The sequence below is a fragment of the Sorex araneus genome, chromosome 1 (genome assembly GCF_027595985.1).
Source record: "Sorex araneus isolate mSorAra2 chromosome 1, mSorAra2.pri, whole genome shotgun sequence".
In the NCBI taxonomy this organism is placed as follows: Eukaryota; Metazoa; Chordata; class Mammalia; order Eulipotyphla; family Soricidae; genus Sorex; species Sorex araneus.
The window spans coordinates 155,788,615-155,795,797 of NC_073302.1; positions in this window are offsets into that span (position 1 = coordinate 155,788,615).

Sequence of the window (7,183 nt, forward strand, 5' to 3'; positions counted from 1 at the left end):
GGAGCTGCTGCCAAATGGGTATGGAGGAAGGGAGTTCCCACCTCTGTTCATCCAGATGCATGCAGACAACAAGGGCCTGAGAAGCCTGCCCCAGCACTGCAGCTGGGAAGACCGAGCAAGGTTGGAGATCTGGGTGCCATCCTCAACAATGGGCCCAAGAACACGGTTAAACTTAAAAACGTAGATGCTGGTCAGTTTGGAAAACCTTATCTGATGACAAAATGGGTTGTCAACAAATAATAAGAAAAATGATGAGAGACTGATCATAAACTTTAACAAGGCAGACCTGAAGGACCATAAATAGATGTAAATAAAAACAAATTTAATGTATTTTATTTCCCCCCTTCTTAATTTTGGGTCACATGCAGTCTTTCTCAGGGCTGCTCAGGAATGGTCCGTGGCAGTGCTTGGGGAACCATATGTAGTGCCAGGAATTGAATTGGGGTTGGATTTGTGCAAGGTAAGTACCTTACTCCTTGTACTATCTTTCTAGCCCCCAAATCTAGTATTGGCAAGAATCAAATTTCAAATAATAAGATAATAGCTCATTTAAAAAATGCTATTGTGGGCTGGAATGATAGTACAGCAGGTAGGGTGTTTGCCTTGTATGTGGCTGACCTAGGTTCTGTCCCCAGTATACCATATGGTTCTCTGAGTCCACAAAGAGTGATCCCTGAGCACAGAGCCAGAAGTATCCCTGAGCACTGTTAGGTATGACTCCAAAGCAAAACAACAAAATAAAACACATGCTAGTAGGACAACTGGGTAGTCATCCAAAGACCAAAGAGAAAATAAATCTTAGATAATCAAAAGATTTAAAAGTACTATAAAATTTCACATAAACACACACACACACACACACACACACACACAGAGGGTTTACTTCTTTTTGTGATCTAAGGATTTTAAGCCATAAAAGAGATGGACTGGAGCAATAGCACAGAGCGTAGGGCATTTCCCTTGCACATGGCTGACCCAGGTTCGATTCCTCTGCCCCTCTCAGAGACCCCAGCAAGCTACCGAGAGTATCGCTCCCGCATGGCAGAGCCTGGCAAGCTATCCGTGGCATATTCAATATGCCAAAAACAGTAACAACAAGTCTTACAATGGGGATGTTACTGGTGCTTGCTTGAGCAAATCGATGAGCAACGGGATGACAGTGACACAGTGATACAGTGAAAAGAAGATAAACAGATCTGGCTACAAGAAAAGGAAAAAATTCTATGTGGACAACTCCTCTGCTCAGGAAAAGAAAGAAAAAAAGACAAATGGCGGCAGGGAATGTGTGTACATCAAATTATAGGTAATAGAGCAAAATATTTTAATGTAGGAAGCTTTTGTAAGTCATTAAGGAAAAAGGCATGTTTAATATATTTAAAGAGATAAAGAATAGGAAGAAACTGTGTCTAATGAAAATAAATCCTTATATTCTGATCACCGCAAGGAGGTCACCAAAGTGGTCAGTGGACTGTGGTAGACGGATCCTGGCACTTTGCTCTGAGGGATATTGGGAATGGTGGAGCAACTTGGTCCCTCCCAAACAAAATCCCCTAAAGATTTACATTGTAGTAAACTGATGCTACTTTAATAGAAAGTGAAAACACAAAAACTAGGCTCTCAGGATGCAGATTTGCAGTGTGAAAGGAAGGGACACCAGGTGTGGTGGAGGGTGTTGGACCACTGCATGCATGACACCCTGTTAACAGGATTGTAACTCATCAGGTTTCAGATGAAAAACAAAAGACAGTGGCCATAGAAAATGAGGTGTGAATGCTGAAATTGCCTTAGTGTAGTGTTGAGAAAGGGCCAAAAGCTTTAATTGGTGGAAGTATTCAATAGATTGTTGTGCAGGACTGAGGAGTCACCAATGTACCATTTTCCTCAGGAAAACTGGGGCCATGGTCTCCTTGCTAGGGCAATAGGATACAAGGGCACGGGTTGCTGATATCACAGCAGAAAGGGAGGTGGTTGCACTTGGTTGGGGCCTGGGTTCACTAGAGATGTTGTCGTGGAAATAAGTTCCTTTATCCATGGGAATAACAGAGATTAGACAGTGGCAATGAACTAAGGGAGCAAGGGAGGGCAGAATGACCCTAACAAGCAGCAAGGCCAGCATGCTCTGACCAGCAAGAAAGGTGCTGCACAGAGGGCAAATGAGACATGGTGTTCCTGGGAGCAAGTGCAGGGTCAGCGTGCTAGGATGTTACTTCATGTGCTGAGAATCATGAAGGATCAGAGATTCGCCCTGACAGGAAACTAAGAAGTCAACCCGCCACTGTTTCATGGGTACTGGTGCAATATTTGATATTCCTAAGTTAGATCTGAAGTGCTGTATTTGGCAGAGCAAGCCACGGCGCTTCATATCTGCATTGATGCCCTTTACCTTTCACGATCCACAAAGATGTCGCTGAGAGACCCAAGGGAAGGTGGCACATACAGTGTCTCTGAGAAGCCCTTTGCGTGGGGTCCTGGATATTGCACCTGGAGGCAAGTATCCCTATCTTGCTCTGGAGGCAAACAGAGCCTCTGCTCCAGGGGGAATCACTGTCTCCCAAGGCAAGTTGCTCTACTTCCAATTATAAATGGCATTTAGTGTCTCTGCTCCCAAGTCCTGAAGACAAAATTCTTGTCTAAGGGTGAAAAAAAGAAAAAGGGGTAAAAAAAATTTTTTTTGTGGTCAAGTCTTTGTCAGAAGTCCTCCAACAAAGAGATCTTGATCAGTTTTCCAACTTATCTGGCCTAACGTTTGTATTTGAAAAAAAAAATTATTCAGCTTCCCCACTTTGGAAATCTACCTTCTTTAAGACTACCAATAGAAAGCACCATCCCCGGGGCTGGAGTGATAGCACAGCGGGTAGGGCATTTGCCTTGCACGCAGCCGACCTGGGTTCGATTCCCAGCATCCCATATGGTCCCCCAAGCACCACCAGGGGTGATTCCTGAGTGCAGAGCCAGGAGTAATCCCTGAGCATCTCTGGGTGTGACCCAAAAAGCAAAAAAAAAAAAAAAAAAAAAAAAAAAAAAAAAAAAGAAAGCACCATCCCCTGTAAGTCTCCCTCAATTGCACCCTAGGCTACTGCTGCTCCCTGAATATGAATTGTTCCAGTGATCCCCTGGGTTGTCCACCTTGGGAAATACTTTCATATGGACTAAGATTTGATTTTGTTGGTTGAAACTCATTACTATGTTGAGGTGTTGTCTTAAGATATGATCTCTCTAGTGGGAGACTACTGCCAGTTGGGACAATAATAGAAGTGGTATTTCCTTGCTTCCTTTAACCCCCAAGCCTTTCCAGCTCACTCTATAGTTCCTTTCTCTAGAGAGTCTCCATTGCTATCCTTGAATCTGGCTTTGGCCAATGACTTACTTTGACTAATAATAGGACATTGACAACATCTTATAAGCAGATGATTGACACACTTTCATGACCCCATTCTCTCTTGTGTTCCTACAGCATGCCATGAGGACATTTTTGGACTAGTCTGCAGAAGAGTTTTGTGGAACTGAGCTGAGTCACACACACAGCCAACAGTCAGCTCCTAACTGTGAAAGGCAGACCAGCAGAGCTGCTTGGGCTACCACATTAGACACCCACGCCAAAATAAAGTCACTGTACCAACTCACTGAGATCTTGTGATTACTTATCAGTTTGGGTTATTGTGGTAAAAGATAAGTGATTCTGATGCCCTGAGGGAGACACCAAAGAATGGGCAGCATTTATTTAACAGTAATGATGTGATTCTCGAATGAGCCTGAACTTTTAAAATATACATTTCAGATATTTTTATTTCTTCAAATGTCTTCAAATTGTGTCAGGAATGAGTAAAATAAAGGATATATTTGGGTCCCATCACCATTGTGGAAATGGCCTTATGAGAGGACTGATTAGATGGATATTTTTGGTAGACAAGAGCTGTGAAAGATGCTCAAGATAGTATTATAGTACAACACACCTGTTCACAGAGTAGGAAAATGTAGGAAACAATTTTTGTGAAGTTCATGATTTCATCTTACAAAGTAGGCACAAAAGCACCCCATTGCCTCTCAGAACATTGACCAGGTTTGCTCTTTTTAGAGATACTGTAGTGGGGAAGAGCATGGTTGGAGACTGTGCATTTTGGGGACATTTTCAGTTTGGACCAAAAACTTACCTAGACCTTGTAACACCCCTCAGAAGTCTGGTTCTGATGCTATTGACCATTCCCTCAAGCCTTCCCGATGGGGGAAAAAAGAAGACAACCTACTTTTTCCTGAATTACTTGTGGAATTATGGAATTTCTCAACTGATTCCTCCTGACCTAGAACTCAGCATGTCGGGATAAGTCCTGTGTGGAGGGAGGAGGGTGGCTGGGCCATTCCACTCTACTGAGATTCACATCCTCTAGCAACTGTCAAGGCTGCATTGGCTCAGGCTGTGCACCCTGAGGTAGGGAGAACCCTTGCGAAGAGACACAAGTTTCCAGCATGCCAAGTAACACTTATTCCAGAAGGGGAGCATTTGATCTGGCTTGGGGCTTAGACACTTAACCTGAGCAGTGAACTCTGAGGCCCTGAAGAATTGGGGAAACTCATTAAAAATCTTCAGGAATCTGGGGAAAGCTATAGTTTCTGTAAATGCTATTTGTAAGGACAGCTAAAGTTAGCTGTCTAGTAGTCATGATTATGGGAACCTAGCTCTTTTCATTTGAACTTTTCTTTTTGTGGGTGGGGGGCACACCAGCCAATGCTCAGGGCACCATATAGGAAGCTAAGAATTGAACCTGGGTCAGCCGCATACAACGCAAGCATCCTACCTGCTTCACTATCTCTCCAGCCCTTAATTTTAACTTACTTATTAAAAAATATATGGTCAGCAAGGGGGTGGAGGTGGGAACTGAATGGTGCTCAGGGCCTCCTAACTCTGTGCTCAGAGATCATCTCTGAGGATGCTCAGGGAACTAACTACTAGCTGAGGGGGTGCTGGAGATTGAACCTGGGTGTGTGCAAGGCAAGTGCTTTAACTCCTGTTCTATCTGACTCTGAAACTCAGTTCTCTGGGGCGTGGGCCCCAATGCTCAGAGGGCTCCAGGGCTACTTCCAGCAACATTTGTTCAAACAGACCAGATAGTTCAATGCTTAGACCTGGCATTGTGATGCTGTGGGACCCAGTGGTCCTGGGGACTTCCAGAGCTACACCCAGTGGTGCTCAGGGAGTCACGTGGTGCCAGGGTTAGAACTTGGGGTCTTATGCACGCAAAACCTGTGCCCTTTCTCCTGAGCTCACTTCCTGACCTGGAAACCCAGTTCTTCATTGTGTTTTTATCCACTCAGCCTGGTGATATACAAGGTGGGCGAAAGGTCTTTTTTCCTCTTAAGCAATGAGACAGCTTGGGGTTTATGGCTGCCCAGTGGGGACACTGACATTGAGGCGGATCTTTCTATAGGTGACACCAACCCTTTCCTGAGCCCTCACTCAGAGTCATCTCCTGGTCTCCAGCAGCAACGTGGATGGGAAGCAGAAACTGGCTTTCAAATTCCTCGGTGTTAGGGAGGTAGTACAGTGGGTAAGGTGCTTGCCTTGTACCTGGTTAACTTGGATTTGACCCCTGGGACTCCATATGGTTCTCTGAGCCTTCTAGAAGTGCTCCTGAGCACAGAGCCAGAAGTAAACCTTGAGCGTCTCTGGGTGTGGCCCAATAATAAGAAATAAAACAAATTTCTGACTAATTCCTCTGGAATCCCCCAGAGATCTTTGGCAGATTTCAGTGGGGCTCTGTCCTGAGCTGGGGTAGGAAATCTTCAGGTTCCAGGAGGACTTTTCCAAGCAGTAATGACCCCTTTACAAGTTTTGCAGGAAAGGACACAGAAGCAGAAAAGTCAATGTGCACCAGGGCCAGGGGTTTTCATAGGACCCACCAGCCAACCGTGTTCACTTCCCACTTGAATGATGTGTGCAGAGAATGTGGGCAGGAAGAGTTAAAGCATGAATCCAGGAAGCCTAGGAAACGCCCAGTCATTCTCAGAGGGAAGGAAGGAAAAAGAATATCTCTTGGAAATTTGAGGAGAAGATGAAGAAAAAGAAAAATCGGAAGGATAGGAACAAAAGCAAAGCACAACAAATTAAGGAAAAATAAGTTCATCTCTTTTTGGGGAGGGGCGGTGACTTTCAGGCAAAACAGGAAGAACAGACTGTATTGTGAGTAGGTGATTTCCCAGTATCACCCCCTGCCCCGCCCCCCCCCAAAAAAAAAAACCAGCTGCAGGGAAAAGGTAAACAGGATGTTGGAATGCACAGGGAGATGATAGACTATGATAGGAAGTGCTGGTATTCCTAAATAAGGGTCAGATGAAAATTCTGTTTAGGTTCAGGGCTTTACTGGCTTGAAACAAGCTGACACCCTTTCAGGATGTCTCAGAAGCAGAACACTGTGAAAACACTCTTTAAAAAAAGATGAACATGGGTCACATTTGACAATGTACCATAAAAGGGGGATGGGGACAGCTATCTATAAACAAATACTTTTATGATTTGGAGGATGAAGTTCTATTTTTCTCCAAGGTCAGATTTTCCATACTGTTTATGTATTAGAAACTTCAGAAAGAACTGTCTTTATTTTATGCCACAATAATAATGGTCACAGTAACAGCAGCGGCAACCCTTATTTCTTCACACACATTTGGAAGAGTCAGAAGTTAATTTTAATTAAAAAAGCAACATGGACAGGACTATTAAATGATACTTATTGCATGTAAAATACCATTCTCCATGTTTTACCTCTCTTTACTCTTTAATGTCTGGCATCAATGGTACATTATTACCTCTTTATAGATGTGAAAAATCAAAGCACAGAGAGATAGGGAGTCTTGTTCCAGGTCACATAATTAATAAGTAGTGAAGTAGGGTTTTGAACTCAGGTAATACTGGTACCAGAATCTGTGCTTTTGACTATTAGCCAATGTCATTAACAAGAATACCTCCCAAACACACAGAACTTGGATCCAATAGAGAGAATCAAAATTTAAATTAAATGAATGCTTGGAGGTTGGAAAGATAATTACTATAGCTAAGATATTTTCATTGCATGTAACTGACCCCGACTTGATCCCCAGCACCATAAATCGTTTCCCAGCCACTGCCAGGGTCTCACCTGAGCACAGAGCCAGGAGTTCTGAGTGTGATCCCCCAAATCAAAATAGATAAGGG